This window comes from Podarcis gaigeae (genome assembly GCF_964106915.1).
Source record: "Podarcis gaigeae genome assembly, chromosome: 5".
Taxonomy (NCBI): Eukaryota; Metazoa; Chordata; class Lepidosauria; order Squamata; family Lacertidae; genus Podarcis; species Podarcis gaigeae.
In genome coordinates, this window is record NC_139681.1 from 67,244,958 (window position 1) to 67,262,844 (window position 17,887).

Genomic DNA, 17,887 nt, shown 5'->3' on the forward strand with positions numbered 1-17,887 from the left:
AGGTGGTTTTCAGCGTGTCTGTTAACAATCATACAGCACCTACCTAGCAGTGAACATTACAATTGCTACAAGACACAGAAAAATGATTATGTGATCTTCAAAGACCCTCAGCAATTTCCAAGTGGTCCACGGGATCCATTGGTTTCATGGAGGCTATCAGTGGCTGAGAAGTCCATTGATGGCTCTGCCTCTACGGTTGGAGATATAAATGCTTCTGAATGCCAGCTGCAGGAAACCACAGGAGAGCGCTCTTGCTTAAGGGCCTCCTACAGGCATCTGGTTGGCCACTGTGAGAATAGGATGCTGGACTAGATTGGCCATTGGCCTGATCCAATAGGCTCTTCTTATGTTCTTGAAAAGTTTTGGAACAGTGCTTCATGGACTTCTTTGGTAACTGACCAGAATGCTTAGTTCTTAACAAGCTATGACCAAGTGATTACAGGCATCACTACCATTTGCAGCATTTTGATAAATGTCAAATTATGTATCATTTCTCTACAGTCATCTAGAGACTGACTTGATTGCTGCAATTTATTTCTATTTATTTTTTGAGTTAAAAAGCATTTTGTGCATGATCAGGAAAGTCTCCAAAGGTGAGCCAGTGTACCAGATAAAAGATCAGTCAGCATCCCTGTAGACAGTATAACATTTCTCATCAAATGAGCATGTTTCTTTCTCTTGCAAAAATCACCGTATTTTAGACTAAGAACACATTTCCAAGAATTGTAAGTTTAATTACTTTGTGATGGCGCTTTTAGAGTCAACTTCATAGAAGTATAAAGTAGGAGTGGACACCAAGGGTTATGAAGTTCATCCTCTTTCATCAAGTATTAGCCAGAGCAAGCATTATTGGGGGTCATCATAAGCTATCTTCAGATCATGCATATCACTTTATCTGCAACATCACAATTGCACTAAGCTTGAGTCAACGAACATGTATCTGACATTGCCAAACCCTTTCTTCAAAATCTTGTTATGCACATTCAGTCCTCCGGTTTTATCCATAAATAATTCTAGCAAAAAACAACAACAACACAGTTCCGTTGCTTAAAAAATCCCCTTTGCTTGAAAGCTGCTGGAATCAATCTGAAAGCTCTACCAAAAAAAAGCAGAGTCAACATACACACTCTGTGGCACAACAGACACCCTGGTACTGAGATGTCAGGTTAGTGACAGGAGTGAGTGAAGCTTGGTGAAAATCTGACAGCAACCTTTCCCCCTTTCTTCTGCATTCCCTTTCAAGTCAACCCTGAGTATAAAAGGTTTCAGAGGCACTGCAAACGTAGCTATGTCAATGGGGACACTCATTATCTTTCAGTGACGACATTTTGACTGTAGCACTGCATAGTTGATAAATACGTGCTACCAGGATGAACCAGTCTGCTCAGATTCCATGAAAGGATATTGATGGATCTCAAGCAAAAACAAGTGAGCTATAAAAATACTCTCTGATGCACTCAACAAGAAGGTTCTGAACAGTTTCAATGGAGGTAGAGAACTCACATCACAGTCGCACTCAGAGAGCTACTATTACTGATGGAGATATTTCATTCCATTTCATTTTTAATAAAAGGATTCACCTTTTCTGCAGCATCTGCTCCTACTATGGTAAATGTGATTAACTCTTTTGTCGCTTGGGAGATATCGCCTTTATAAAATGACGGAAAGACATTGTAGGCATTTTGTAGGCCTTTTTATACCACCTTTCGCATCATATTCCAAGGGCTGTTTGCAAGTAATCATAAAACAAGTAAAGGGAGGATACGAACACAGCACCATGAGCTAAAAGTGGACAAAAGCAGCTCAAAACAGCCAGCAAGGTTAAAATAGCATCTAAAGGTTTTGGGGAAGCAGAAAGGCATCAGGCAAACCTCTCAGATGAGAGCATTCCACATTGGGCTGCCACCCCCAAGAATCACCTCTCTCTGTCTCTGTCTCACTCTTGTCACCATCTCAGATGCTGGGGGCAGATTTAAGAAGCCTTCCACTGAAGAGTACAGTGGGTGGGTAGGACAGCAGTCCTTCAAGTGCCTTGGTCAGTGCTTTTTATCAAAAAAAAATGTTTAGGGGTACTCTCATTTTCTTACTCATATTGAAATACTGCCCCTCAATGAAGCCAAACTTAGATTCACAAAATGTTTAGGGGTATGTGTACCCCTGCGTCCCCCCCAGAAAAGAAGCACTGGCCTTGGTACTAAACTCATGTTCTAATGTATTGCTCCTTTTATCATGGTACACATAAGATATTGAACCCTTTTTTATGGAAAACCCTGTTGATCAGATTCATTTTATGCTTTACTCCTTTCAGATCAGAACGTGTCCACCTCTGGCAGTGTAGCTCGATATGGAGCTGCTGCGTGTAAAACTCATTTTTAGCAAAGTTATGATTTTATTCTCTATGCCTGGCAGTCTACAGTACAATACACTTACTAGGGATTTTATTGTCGTTGGTTCTCTTATTTTGCTTTCTTTCTTAATATTTTATCTATTTCTTTAATCTTTCTTTTTTGAATACCGGTCATTGACCATAATAAAGAGATCAACTGATCGACTAAGGAGTTTTGATTTTTTAAAACTCTTTAGTCAATCAGTTAATCTCTTTATTATGGTCAGTGACCAGTACTTAAAAAATAAACTAACTAGATAGATGATAGATAGATAGATAGATAGATAGATAGATAGATAGATAGATGATAGATAGATAGATAGATAGATAGATAGATAGATAGATGATAGATAGATAGATCGATAGATCGATAGATAGATAGATAGATAGATAGATAGATAGATAGATAGATAGATAGAGTTATATTTATATATAAAATATTAAGAACTAACAATTCTAACAAATTAATAATTCTGTCATAAGGTAAACCAGCCAAACCACAACAGCAAAAATCAAAATTTCCAGTTCAACCAAATGTCTACGTAAAAACAAACACAAAACATTCAAACAGATTAAGGAACCAGATTAGCCACAGTTCCCAGCCTGTTTTTCATTTCTGGTGACCTACTCTCTCCCCCTGTCTCGCACCCAAAGGGAACCTGATTCTGAGCCAACAGCCTCTCACTGTGGTTTCTGAGTAGCTGAACACCCTGGGTAACTTACTTTCCTCCAATCTATTAGGCTCTCACCCTGAGTGGCATGAATCATTGCCCATAAGCACCCACAGTGAGAAACGCCCACCTCAGCAACAAAGCAAAAGAAGAAGAAAATCACATGAGAGAAAGGGGATGTCAGGAAACCACATTGGGTGTTCCTCTGCCCTTCTCAGTTCTGAGGAAATTCATGGGTTGCAAGGTCAGTAGGAAGCTGCTAGGAAGAGACATGCAGATGGATTTGTTAGTCTCTCCCCTCTCTCTTCTCCTTACCCGCTGGCACAAACTGTGTTCAATGTCCTCCAGGGTCTTGGGGGAAGCATCTGTGGCTTCACCCCTTGTCTTGCATGAAACACCGCCCAATTTCAATGAAAATGCCCTTGCCCAGCATTGGGAGCGCACTCTTTGAACACCTGCACAGGTGCAAGTCCAACAGATCAGCTTTCCTCAACCTGGGTGTCCTACAAATGTGGTTGGACTCCAACTTCTATCAGCCCCATCCCAGGGAAGATGGGCGTCGTAGTTGAAAACATCTTAAAGGCATCGAGTTTGTCAAAGATGGTGACAAAGGAATGACCACCATGAGAATTCTTATCCCCGATCTCATTTCAGTGAAATGCTGGCAATCTTCCGTAACAAGTGTCATTTCAAGGCCTGTCGCAGCCTGTTACACTCTGGAAATCAATAGCACACAACTATTTGTAGTTACGCTGAATTCCATGTTTTTTCCCTAAACTGTTCAAGGAATCTAAATTGTATTAAAAAATTGAACTTTTCATTCATGTCTAATATTACTTGTGGGCTCACCTTACCCATACCTGACAACTCAACTGCTTTGATCTGTCAGACTGGCAGATGCCACCTAGTACTCATTCCACACTTATTCTTTAGGCAGGCCTATCCATACATGTAGAAGTTGAGATAAAAGCACATGTCTTTTAAGCCCATTTTTCATTTTAATTATCTTTTTAAATACCTGTTTTTGAGTCTTTTGTTGATAATGCTAGAGTTTTATTTTTCTTTTCTGTAGACCACTTAGAGCTTTGACTCTTTTTTTTTTACAATCAACCAGTATACTGTACAATGTTTGAAAAATTAATAAATCTCATAGCATAGGGGTAAGTCCCTGCTGATTACCTTTGCTGTGGTTGAATGAATGTTCCTAGACTGATCCACTTGCAAGATTATTAAACTCATCCTAGCGGGCAACTCTGCTTCAAAAGACAGGTTGACCTCTAAGTATTTTGTTAAAATCTGATAAGTTACTAATGTACAATGCAATCTTATGCATACAATGGTACCTCTGGTTACGTACTTAATTCGTTCCGGAGGTCCATTCTTAACCTGAAACTGTTCTTAACCTGAAGCACCACTTTAGCTAATGGGGCTCCCTCTGCAGCTGCACGATTTCTGTTCTCATCCTGAAGCAAAGTTCTTAACCCGAGGTACTATTTCTGGGTTAGCGGAGTCTGTAACCTGAAGCGTATGTAACCCGAAGTGTATGTAACCTGAGGTACCACTGCATCTACTTTAAAGTAAGTCCCTTTGAGCAGAGAGGGGATGATACCCATCATGCAGACGTACACAAGTCTTTATTGTGTATTCAGAATAATCCTTTGTACAGAAATTAAACTATACTTATTGGCCACAGTAGGAAATGTTGTTGTTGTTGTTGTTGTTTAGTCATTTAGTCGTGCCCAACTCTTCGTGACCCCATGAACCAGAGCACGCCAGGCACTCCTGTCTTCCACTGCCTCCCGCAGTTTGGTCAGACTCATGTTTGTAGTTGCTCACAATTCCCCCCTATTCAGTTTTGTATGTCTGTCTCCAATTTTCTTTCAAACAGATGAAGAAAGATGCAGTGACACAAATGAGTGGCTTGCTGATATTAAGCTCCTTCTGTGATGAAGAATCTAATGATGATTCATTAATGCTGTTATTCGCATGAGAAATATGGCTAATTGAGACAATCTTCCACTCTGCCTTTAATCCACAGTAATAAGGTATGTAAACAGGATGAAAAGCAGTGCAACATAGGACTAGAAGTCGGCAACCCCCAAAATAGGCTAATTAGCCCAAACCAGTCCAATTAGAGTTGCCATGCAGTGGTTCCAGAATTAATGTAGCAGGAGGTGTTGGGCAGAGAGAGGACACAGTGGGCTGTCTTACCAGATGGTGAAATGAAGAAATATACATTAATATCTAAGGATGGGAGGCATTTTGGTCCAAGCTACATAACTGCCCTAAATGCCAGGTCTCAATGCTATGGTGATTTTGGAAAACTTAAGTTTCAGAATATCACTACTACCAGGGTCCTAATTTGGCTCGCAAGTCCATTTTCTCCAAGCCATGTTGGGTATGGGCAGGTAAAGTTATGACTACCAGCCAAAAGAGGGGTTATTGTTTTGTTTGTTGTTGTGTGCTTTTTCTGTGATTTTATACTGCAGCCCCCCTGTGACCCTTGGATGAAGGGTGGTATATAAATTTAATAAATAATAATGATAACAATAATTTGCAAGCACTACCAATCAGCTGAACCTTGGTGCCTGCAAAACTCCGTGCTTTGCCTGCAGTTTGATTACAACATGTACAAATGAAGAAAACAGGGGTTACAGGCACCACCGATGAGCTGCCTCCATTGGTCTGATTTCAGATTTGTCTGAAGCCATCATTGCTTTCAAAGAAGCAGCAGCCTTTGGTCTCCCTATATCTATGATGCATCCTGATAGAAGTGACAGAGGGGTATGTTGTTGTTGTTTTCTAAAGGAAATTGTGGTGAGCAAAAGGCATAAGACCAAAACAAAAGCCTAAGCAAACACCACCTCAATAAACTGAGATTTGTTTCTGCAGCCATATACTTCAGAAGGAGAAGAGATGCATGGAACTCTGGGAAATATTGCATAAAGACATGTGAGAGTCTATGGCATTATAAATTTGATATGGCTATATTATAACCACTACTATTTATTCTACTGAATAAAAAATGTTCTCTATATGATCTGCTGTGCAATTGTGTGCACACTTGCAGGAAAGTAAGTCCCACTGAATACACCAGAAGTTGCTTCTAAGTAAACATGCATTTGATTTTGGATGTCCTTGATCCTGTAAAATCTACACTGTAGATAATCATTACCATACTCCCACGATAATTCAAGCTGAAGAAAGAATCCCTTTATTTTTCCTGTTGATTTTGCATTGCTGAAGATAAAGCAGTTTGGATAAGGGAATATTCTTTTTTGGTGCAGTACAGCATTTCCTTGTTTGCCCAACAGCCAGCAAGATCCCAGCTGAAACAAACCAAATACAGCAATGTAAAATTGGTGATGAAATATATGTCTTATCTCAGTGCTTCTCAAACATTCTGGAGTTGGATTTACCTGTGAGTTTACAGAGGTCCCGCTCCACACATCCTTTTTACTGTGCATTCATTATGATTTGAGCTCATGTTGCTATTGGAGAGGTCACACACGATCTTGATTTCAACACTGCTTGAACCTGCAAACATTTTGGGGTGGATCTACTACTTCATTTGCAGCCAATGCATTTTCCATAACTACTTGTTGAGAACCCATAGCTTTTTATACCACCAATATTCTGGTTTATTTTTGGTCCCGCTTTTGTTGCGCTATAGCCCCTCCCGACAGCAGTAACGTGGTGCCAATCAGGATAACATCACAGAACAAATGAGAGCAGAGAAATCCACCATGAATGCACTCATAGTGTGCCAAGAACACGTTGCAGAACACAGCTGAAATAAAGCACCAGTCGAGAGGGGTCTTCAGTCTTTCAAGATCTACTTTTCCCTCAGCAACAGAAAGCACAGGGCTGGCACACCAGTAGTGAACCCTGATTGGATTTTCTACATTGCATTTCAGCGTTGATATAAGTCTATGTCAACAGCAAGCGTTTGAATAGGATTTAAAAATGACATGTAGGAAAGGAGAGAGGGAGCCTGTCTTGCCTAAGGGGTCTCACAACAGTAACAGTATGTTGTGGCCCAGTGTAAGAAAATAAACCCCGTAGATAAGAGCATATGAATTCTACTCAGAAACTTATTGGGAAGAGGATGGCTGCTTATGTATTGCCACCCAAAAGAGGCTAAAGGTTTACATTAAAGTTGCACTTGCTCACCTATGTGAATAAACACAAACTAAGAAATAATTATCTCACCATAGTGGAGAAGACGGTGACCAATTGACCAGTGTGCTTTCTGCTGTCCTGGTGCTGACTGCAGGTGGACTCCTCCAGCTCACCTTTCTTATGGTTCTTTGTCTTTAATTAGGAAGACTTGGATTGAAAAGCCCTTTCGGAAAACCATCCTCTGTAAAGTTAGTTGGTTAGTTAGGTTAGTTTTACTATGTTGGCCACAACGCAAAGGCATCCCAAAGTGATTTACAAGAAAAACCAAATTGCAAATTACACAATAAAATACCCATAAAACTATACAAATATTCTCAAAGCACGCATCCAGAAACAAGATGGGCACATGGGTACAATGCCTTAACATAAATTCATATTAGGGCAAACACCTTTGAAAGGGCAAAGTCTTTGGCCGGTTATCAAACCTCCTCCACCTTGACTGAATGAACTTTGCATCCATATACTGTAATGTAGAAACCAGCATGGACTCATTGATGCTTCTGTTCACAGTGCAAATACCTGAAGTGGAGCTCCACTTTCCTTTTTATGTCTCTGCTTTTCATTTTATTTTGATTTCAATTCACACTAGAGAATTTCCCTAGATAACCTTCCCACCCAACCCCACACAAATCACATCTGGATTCCTCTACAGAGGGCAAATGATTAGTGACTCCATACAGCTACTCTCCTGAGCAAGCAAACCTCTTCAGCTTTCATGCCGAATGCCTGTGGGCTGTAGTTTCAGAGACCATAACTTTCCATCATTGTCCTTAAAGACTATATATCTGGTTTTGTCACACATATACTTCTGTCCACCCATGGGTGCAATTTACCTTTTATTACCCTGTACTGCTATTGCCTGTGAATTTTTACCGAGTTCTGTAGGGAGGGGACTGGGTCTCAGTGGCAGGGCCTGCGTTCCACATGCTGAAGGTCCCATACTCAGTGCCTGGTGCCTCCAATTAAAACGGTCAGGTAGCAGTTGGTGTGAATGTTGTCTGCCTGAGACCCTGGGAAGCTGTTGGAGACAATAAGGGACTAGATGGAGACAAAAGAAACTGTCCACTGGAGGCAGATCCTTTAGATCAGGCACGTCCGACAGGTAGATCGCAATTTACCGGTAGATCACAGGGCATCTATGGTAGATCACTGGGTCCTAATAATAATAATAATAATAATAATAATTTATACCCCGCCCATCTGGCTGAGTTTCCCCAAGCACTCTGGGTGGCTTCCAATCAAGTGTTAAAAACAATACCCAAAGAAGCTCAACAGCTTTGGCTCCCCTAAAAAAAGTTCAACATTTTTGCCCTGCACCCCCCAAAAATGGGGCTTTCCTCCTCCCTAAGAAAATCTCAACAACTTTGACCTGAATCTCCCAAAAGGCGGTAGCTCACTGCCAGTTTTTAACCCTGTGAGTAGATCGCAGTCTCTTGGGAGTTGGCCACCCCTGCTTTAGATCATATTGGACATTGCCCTACACATTATGATCTGCTTGCCTCCTCACTTACATCCAGTCCCACGACTGGCATGCTAAGATGAAGCTTTTTCTTCATCTGTGATACTTCTTTGGCTTCATTCGTCAAATCTCTTCTATGAAGAATATTCACATTGGCCAAGCTCCAGCTATTAATGACGGCTACTTTAGAGGGCAGGAGGAAGAAAGCTTCTATTCAGCCGTAAGTTGGATAATATCTATTTTAGTCCATTCGTGGGAGTTGAGAAGTTGAGTCATTTTATTGTCCTATCATGGAGGACATTCATAATAGATATCTGACTCACTTTTTACTAGGAAAAGCCAACTGATCGGTATCTAAGAATCTTCTTTTCTTCTTATTTTTGGCTAAGAGCTTGGTTACTGCAAAGTGGCAACTTTTACATAAGCATTTAATGCTCGTGAAGAAACATACCCTTCTATTACTAATAACTCACATTAATTTCCCGTTAGAAAATGGAATTGGTTTGTCGGCGCTGCTTAAACTGTTTTACCACCCAATCCTTTAAATGTCTAGTGAAACGTAACTCCCATTGAGCTCAGTGGGGCTTCTTCTCAGGTACCTGACTCTGCAAGATTGGAGCTTCATGGATATTACCTGCGTAATGAAATGTTTAATGATTTCATTCAGTCTGTAACTGGAGTCATTTTATTAAATTTATGTAAATTGTTTTATAGAGCCACTATAATAATTTTATGTTCTTACAACCTATAACCATAAAATACATTATGTTATGGGAAGGGAGAAAGCATGTGCAGCTACTCCCCAGGACACCAACACTTGCACTGCACATGCGGAGACAAAACATCTGGATGCCAACTAAAGATTCCTGCAACAAAGTACTAAAAGCAAAGTGCCCAAATTCACCATAGTTGAACAATACCTTTATCAGGACCATCTAAAACAGGCATAGGCAAACTCAGCCCTCCAGATGTTTTGGGACTACAACTCCCATGATCCCTAGCTAACAGGACCAGGGGTCAGAGATTATGGGAATTGTAGTCCCAAAACATCTGGAGGGCGGAGTTTGCCTGTGCCTGATATAAAAAGTAGGCTTTGAGTTCTCCAGGACTCATTGCATTGGATGTCATGTAAATCAGGAGCTCAATGACTCAATGTTGTAATCACAAAATATATCTTTTCCCACAGTCTTCGGAAGGACTGTAGAGGGAGATTGCACACTTAGGTCACAAAGGTCATCATGTCTACTCAGAAGCTGCATTGAATTTAATGCAGCCTCAGCTGAAACAGGCTCTACTAAGAGTTCTGCATGCCATACCCTCCAACATTTCTCTGATGTAAATAGGGACATCCCATACACTCCAACGTTTCTCCAATGAAAGCAGGGACGTCCTAAGGAAAACCGGGACATTCCAGGATCAAATCAGAAACTAGGATGCCTTCTATAAATCCAGGACTGTCCCTGGAAAATAGGGACACTCGGAGGGTTTGGCCTGTGGCTGGGACAAAGAAACACACCATGGCCAAATCCCCATTTTTGACAATGTTAATCTCAGTAGTTCCCTGGCTCTGCCCCCCAGCCTTCAGTGAAACACATAGGTTCCTTGTTAGGCAGATCGAGAAAATGAAAATAGAAAATCAGCCAAGTGATTGCCTCCTATGTCAGCCAAGCTGTGCATACATCAGAGGCCCATGTGGGGGTGACCGAATTGATGACTCAGCAGGTGGGCAGGGAGGAGTCATGGATTCTGCTCTCCATGCCTTGGGTTACATTTTTTTATTTTATTGTTTTGGTCCAATATGTCCCTAGTAAAACCTAGTAAATCACAAGGTTGATCCCAGACTCACAAGCCTAAAGACTGTCCTGCACTTATTTAGTGAGTATTTTTAAATGTACATTAAAAGACATCAGCAAACCCATCAGGATTTTTCAGTTGGTGCGGACCTGCTGATAAATCCTGCATTAGGGCTGCAAACCTATACGCATTTACCTGGGAGTAAGTCCCATCGTACTCCATGGGACTAAATACAAGGAAACATGTTTTAGAGATTGCACTGTAAATAATAACATATATAGTACAGAAAGAAGCAAGCACTTTACTGCAGATGCCCCATTTTGCCAGCAGGAGGGCCCACACCTGCAAACTGCTGCAATCACCAAAGTTCCCCCAACCTTCCTTCCACTTCATCTGAGCGCCTCTGCCGTGGCCCCTTCATGTGCCACTTCTAATCTATGCCATAAATTATTGGAAAAGCTCCAAGAAATTGAAGTATAGTTAGACAGAGCTGTTCCACCTGCCCTTTGGTTTGGACTCAGTCTGACACTTATGTCTTCCTTCCCCTCACAGTTTTGATCTATGGGCTACTTTTAAAATGAGGCTGCATTTTAAATTGTATTTTAACCTGTATTTTAAATTGGTTTTTTTAATTATTCTTCCCCTATTATCTTTCTATTGTAATTTTACTAGTGTTAGCTGCCCTGAGCCCGGCTCTGGCCGGGGAGGGCGGGGTATAAATAAAATTATTACTATTATTATTATTATTATTATTATTATTATTATTATTATTATTATTTCCTGTCTGAGGAACATTTTTAAGCTTCAGGACCATGTTCTCATTCCAAGGGCCACATTGCAGGGGTGGGTGTGTCCAGAGGCAAAAACAGGTGGAGGAATGAATGTCAATTTTACCTTTGTATAGCTAGTTTCTGCACACACACAGAGCCATCTCTAGCCTCCATCCAGACTATCAAAAGTTAGGATCAGAGTTCAAAGACAAATTCCAGGGAGGCAAAAACACTCGAGGAGGAATAAATAAAAATAAAATAAAATAATGTCCAGTAGGTAAAGGTAAAGGTACCCCTGACTGTTAGGTCCAGTCGTGGCTGACTCTGGGGTTGCAGACTCATCTCGCTTCATGGGCTGAGGGAGCCGGCATACAGCTTCCGGGTCATGTGGCCAGCATGACTAAGCCGCTTCTGGCGAACCAGAGCAGTGCACAGAAATGCCATTTACCTTCCTGCCAGAGCGGTACCTATTCATCTACTTGCACTTGACATGCTTTTGAACTGCTAGGTTGGCAGGAGCAGGGACCGAGCAACGGGCACTCACCCCGTCGCGGGGATTCGAACCGCCAACCTTCCAATCAGCACGTCCTAGGCTCTGTGGTTTAGACCACAATGCTTATACCCAGAACAAACTTAGTTGGTCTCTAAGGCGCTACTGGACAATTTTTTATTTCTTTATTTATTTCAACTGCATCAGACCAACACGGCTACCTACCTGACTCAAGGAAGATGTGAGGCAGGGACAGTAGGAGGTGTGGCTGAGGAGAGGGGGCAGCCTGGCAGAGAGTCCTGAGGACCAGAGAGAGAGGTGTGAAGGGCTGCATTTGGATAGCTCAGTTGGTTAGAGTGTGGTGCTGATAATGCCAAGGTTGCAGGTTGTATGGGACAGCTGCATATTCCTGCATTTCAGGGGCTTGGACTAGATGATCCTCAGGGACCCTTCTAGCTCTAGAATTCTATGATTCTATGTTTAGAATCAATAAAGTGCTTTATTTGATAGTATTAGGGATGTCATTTCCATTCCTACCACTATGCAATACATCTTGCTTTCCACTATTTAATGTACTGTACCCAATTCTTTATCTATGTTACACATTTTAGGTAATTAATGATGTCATTATTTTCATACCAGTCAATTTAGAAGAAATGTCAAAACAATGCACAAGAAAACTGCCGTTAATTATGCATTGCAGTCATTCCCAAACTTCCCCCACCCACCATGGACCGCTTTGTACATTATTGAGGATCTTGGGAGACCGCTTAAAGATTTTTCTTTCTTTTATAGCTATTTTAATGTGCTGTCCTAGTTACATTGTATTTTTACTGCTACTTTTATTCCTTATATGTAGTATTCCAATTTGAATTCCATAGAATTCAAAACGTAATGCAATAAAATTGAATACAATATAACAAAGGAAGTAATAAAAGTAAATTCAATATCAATATGAATATTTAATGTGATAGATGGGCCATCTTCAGCCACAAATCCAGAGACTTGCTGAAGCCCAAGATAGGGAAAGGGGTAGTACATTAAATGAATTAAAATCTCCGGAACCTGATGAGATGGACCCAAGGGTACTAAAGGAGCTGTAATCTCAGAGCCTTTGCCTATAATCTTTGAGAATTATTGGAGAACAGGTGAGGTCCCTGTGAACTGGAGACCATAAGTTTAACCTGAGACAACAATGTCCTGCAGTAGCAAAAAAAGCTAATGCTATTCTAGGCTGCATCAACAGTCGTATAGTATCCAAATATAGTAATAATAGCAGTAAAGGTAAAGGTAAAGGTACCCCTGCCCGTACGGGCCAGTCTTGCCAGACTCTGGGGTTGTGCGCCCATCTCACTTAAGAGGCCAGGGGCCAGCGCTGTCCGAAGACACTTCCGGGTCACGTGGCCAGCGTGACATCGCTGCTCTGGCGAGCCAGAGCTGCACACGGAAACGCCGTTTACCTTCCCGCTGGTAAGCGGTCCCTATTTATCTACTTGCACCCGGAGGTGCTTTCGAACTGCTAGGTTGGCAGGCGCTGGGACCGAGCAACGGGAGCGCACCCCGCCGCAGGGATTCGAACCGCCGACCTTTCGATCGGCAAGTCCTAGGCGCTGAGGCTTTTACCCACAGCGCCACCCGCGTCCCTAATAATAGCAGTAGTCTCATTCTATTAATAATAGAAGTAGCAATAGTAATAGTAAGTCTCACTCTATTCTGTCTTAATCAAACCACACCTGGAGTACTGTGTCCAATTCTGGGCACCTCAATTTAAGAAGGATGTTGACAAGCTGGAACGTGTGCAAAGGAGGGGGACCAAGATGATCAAGGGTCTGGAAAACCAAGCCTTATGAGGAGCACTTGAAGGAGCTGGGCATGTTTAGCCTGGAAAAGAGGAGACTGAGAGGAGATAGGATAAAGGTAAAAGGTAAAGGGACCCTTGACCATTAGGTCCAGTTGCAGACAACTCTGGGGTTGCGGTGCTCATCTCGCTTCATTGGCCGAGGGAGCCGGCGTACAGCTTCCGGGTCATGTGGCCAGCATGACTAAGCCACTTCTGGCAAACCAGAGCAGTGCATGGAAACGCCATTTACCTTCCCATTGGAGCGGTACCTATTTATCTACTTGCACTTGGCGTGCTTTCAAACTGCTAGGTGGGCAGGAGATGGGACCGAGCAACGGGAGCTCACCCCGTCATGGGGATTCGAACTGCCAACCTTCCAATTGGCAAGCCCTAGACTCTGTGGTTTAGACCACAGCGCCACCCAGCCATCTTCAAATACCTTAAGAGCTGTCACGAGGAGAAGGCAGCAAGCTTGTTTTCTCCTGCTCTGGAGAAGAGGACCCAAACCCATGGATTCAAGTTACAAGAAAGGAGATTCTGACTAAGTATTAGGAATAACTTTCTGACAGTAAGAGTTGTTTGACAGTGGAACAGGCTCCTTCGGGAGGTGGTGGGCTTTCCTTCTTTGAAGGTTTTTAAGCAGAGGTAGGATGGCCATCTGTCAGGGATGCTTTAGTTGAGATTCGCGCATTGCAGGGACTTGGACTAGATGACCCTCAGGGTCCCTTCCAATTCTATGATTCTACCACTGGAATGAAGCTTGTGAACCACTGGTAGTCCAAGGACCACAGTATGTAATCCTCTGATTTATTGACTATGGGCTGTTTAAACAATAAAAGCAAAGGGCATGATGAGCAAACACTGATCATATTTGCTGGACTGACATTGATTGTATTCTCTGGCTTTACAGTATTCCCATTCCGGATCCAGAACAAAAAAGCAAGCAGCAGCAATTTCCTCTTCCGACAGATTTCTGTGGCCGTTGTATAGTTTCTCATTTGGCAGGCCACCTCAACAAAGGCTGAGTGTTGATAGTAGCACAAAGTTTCTGGCAGATGTAATGTTTTTGATTAGGGATTCTAAGAACTTTATGTTTTATGAAACAAAATAAAAAAAATCCATCCAGTAGCACCTTAGGGACCAACTAAGTTTGTTATTGGTATGAGCTTTTGTGTGCATGCACACTTTTTCAGATACACAAAGTAGTGTACATACACACAAAAGCTCATACCAATAACAAACTTAGTTGGTCTCTAAGGTGCTACTGGACGGAATTTTTTTATTTTGTTTCAACTACGGCAGACCAGCATGACTACATACCTGTAACTAGATTTATATTGGTTTTCCACAGATTGCCATTTGCTCTGATTCAGCTTTTTATAGTGCAGGTTTTTGCAGGGAAAGATCCAAAACAAAAGAAAAATGAAATAATTCTTTTAGAACTTGGATATGGAGCTTTAAAATGCAGTCCGTGCCTGGAAAGTGTGGAGGAAAGGTGAGTGTGGATAAACAAATAATCCCAATCCATCTCACGTTTCCTTGCAGCAACCAATTTTTTGAGGTGGGGAGTTACTCAAGAGTTAATGACAGGAAATTGTCACATTTAGTTTGGCCTTGAAACTCACTTCAGTGTCAAAAGCAGTTTGCCAGTTTCATGAGGCACTGCTATTTATAAAAAAAAAAAAATCCAATTATACCATTAGGTCCACAGCACTGGATTAATGGTTGTTTGTTAGCTAGCTCTGATATGTCATATTGGTTCCTAAATATGGGCTTTTATTTCATTTATTTAGAGCATTTGTACCCCAGCCTTCAGCAAAGGCTCCCAGATTGGTTTACATAGGATTATAAATCAATATGATTATAATTTTATTTTAAAATGTGAAGTTGCTTTTTTTGGGGGGGGCAACCAATTTTCTGTGGATTAGCATCAAAAATATCTCATGGATTCGAATAGACAGACTGTCTGCTTCTGCAGCAATTTGTTCCATGACTTTAGAGGCATATAGCCCATCTTTCTTTTCTACAGATTAATAACTGCTTCCCATTTTAGAGCAAAAAAAGGAAGTATCCCACAGTGACTGAAATTGCCAAACTTCTGCATATTTCCACTTAAAAGAATCAATGGCCACATTCTTTTACCTATATGTTTTCGGGAATTTATCATCAGTCTCCATTTGCAGCAACTAGATGTGTGACACACACGTCCAACAAAAAGTCTCTTTTCATTATAATTAGTTAAAGCAAGGCTCCTGCTAAAAGCCTTTTGACTTCTCCAGCTAAATAATCAGTCTGCTGTGTTCTGAATTCAATGAAGCCATAATAAGTTTAATATGAAAGGCACTCCTTGCATTAAAGTTCTTGCTTTTTTGTGAAAAGAACAAAACGATGCATTTATATAAATATGCATTTATATTAACGATGCCCATTATGCAGATGACTTCCTTTATTCTGGAATAAATCCACTACCAATGCCTGTATAATTATAAATTTGTGCAAGTGCCCAAAGAGGAGAAAAGCAATGAGACTGCAGAGTTAGCACAGGAATGAGCAGGGACTGGTGGCAGTTTAATCAATGGGAATCAATTCCAAACTGACAGGTTCAAAGAGACTATAAATATGAGGTTGAACGTATTAAATGGAAAAGCATCTTCCTGGGAGACAGCTGTGGAATTTTATTGCTTCAACATACTTTAATAGTAAAGTATTGACCAAAAAGGAGGAGGTAAAAGCTGCAGAATATCTAAGAGAGAACTATCAGAAAAAAGATTGTGAATGTCTGGGATAACTCAGTTGGTAGATGTTATGTACTAACCTCGGATCCTAGAACAATAGGCAAGTAGGATCCTAGAATGCAACCACTGATTGGCTTGCAGGAGAAGACCAATCAGGCTCCAGGAAGAAGTTAATCAGCCTATTAGGCTGGTAGGATCATAGAATACAACAACTGATTGGCCTGCAGGAAAAGGCCAATCAGGCTCCAGGAGGGAAGCAGAATCAGCCAATCAGACGGGACTCATTGTGTAAATAATGTATATAAAAGCCTGAGGTTTGGGGGGCAATTCAGTCACTGTTTTACAAGCTGCAATAAAGAGCATGAAATCACTACGGGACTCTGAGTATATTTAGTAGAGCATAAGATTCTTAATATTAGGGTCATGGGTTTGAGCCCCAGATTGGGCAAAAGGTTCTTGCATTGCAGGGGGTTGGACTAGATGATTCTTGTGGTTCCTTACAACTCTACAATTCTATGATTCTATTAATGCTGGCCAAGACATGCCAACTACATCCTTCATTGTGAAATTACCGGTACTCAGGCTCAGTTGGTGGTGGTTAGTGGTTTGTCCATGGGAGCTAATTGTTAGGAGATGTACCCAGCTCAAGAAGAATGACAAGAAAAACTGATGGACTATGCAGAAATGGTGAAATTAACAGGAAAAATTAGAGACAAAGACAATAGAGACTTTTAAAAACACTGGGAACCATTTATGATGTACTTACAGAATATTGAAAAGAAGTGGGTTTGACTAAACTCTTACAACTAATAAAACAAGAAACCTGAAAACAATTACAATATAAAAATGACAAAATCAGAATAATATTCAAACTTAAGAAAGCTTTATTGAGAGATAATAAAACAGGCAGGAGGAATTAATATGTAATGAACCAGAAGAGGGAAGTTGTGGGGAGGGGAAACTTGGGGGTTGTATTTTGCTTTTTTGTTGAGACAAAGTTATTGTGATGAACAAAAAAACTAATTTTAAAAATTTTATTTTATTTTTTTAGAAAAAGGAGATGTACACAGATCATTTCTGAAGAGTAGATCTTAAGTTTTTATGTCAAAGAAACTGCAGCTTTTGTAAAAGGGGGGGGGGAGAAAGAGAACTGAGAGCTAACAGTGATCTACTCTGAAAGCTCCTTCACGTACATGCATCTCTTTGTGTAGACTTGATGTGAGGGCTCATCCACACTGGGTCCCCAGTCCCCCCTGTCCCACCGCTTTCCCTAAAAAAAACCCTTGCTCTTTAACTCTAAATCCAAACAAACAGCAATTGGGGTTTTCTGTGTGTTATGTACTGAGTTGAATAGGATGCAAAATGCAGTGGTCTGATTAGTCCTAGAACAATAGGATCCAAAATGCAGCAGTCTGATTGGTCCTAGAACAATGCAGCAGTATGATTGGTCTGCAGGAGCCACCCAATCCAGCTCCAGGTTGAAGTAAATCCACAACCTGACTGGCCTACAGGAGAATCCTGGAATTAGCCAGTCATGTGAAGTTCATTGTGTAAATAATG

At 41.2% G+C, this 17,887-nt stretch overlaps 1 long non-coding RNA gene across 1 annotated transcript in view; it reads right to left on the reverse strand.

Annotated features, from left to right (window-relative positions):
- Positions 1–6,028: 6,028 nt before the first annotated feature.
- LOC310846120 overlaps positions 6,029–17,887 on the reverse strand; it is a 35,974-nt gene continuing 24,115 nt past the window's right edge. Inside the window, exons 2-4 of the long non-coding RNA XR_014565143.1 lie at positions 8,751–8,881; positions 7,270–7,420; positions 6,029–6,386 (exon numbers count right to left, since the gene is read on the reverse strand). This is a non-coding gene — a long non-coding RNA (uncharacterized lncRNA). The remainder of the gene's footprint in view (positions 6,387–7,269; positions 7,421–8,750; positions 8,882–17,887) is intronic.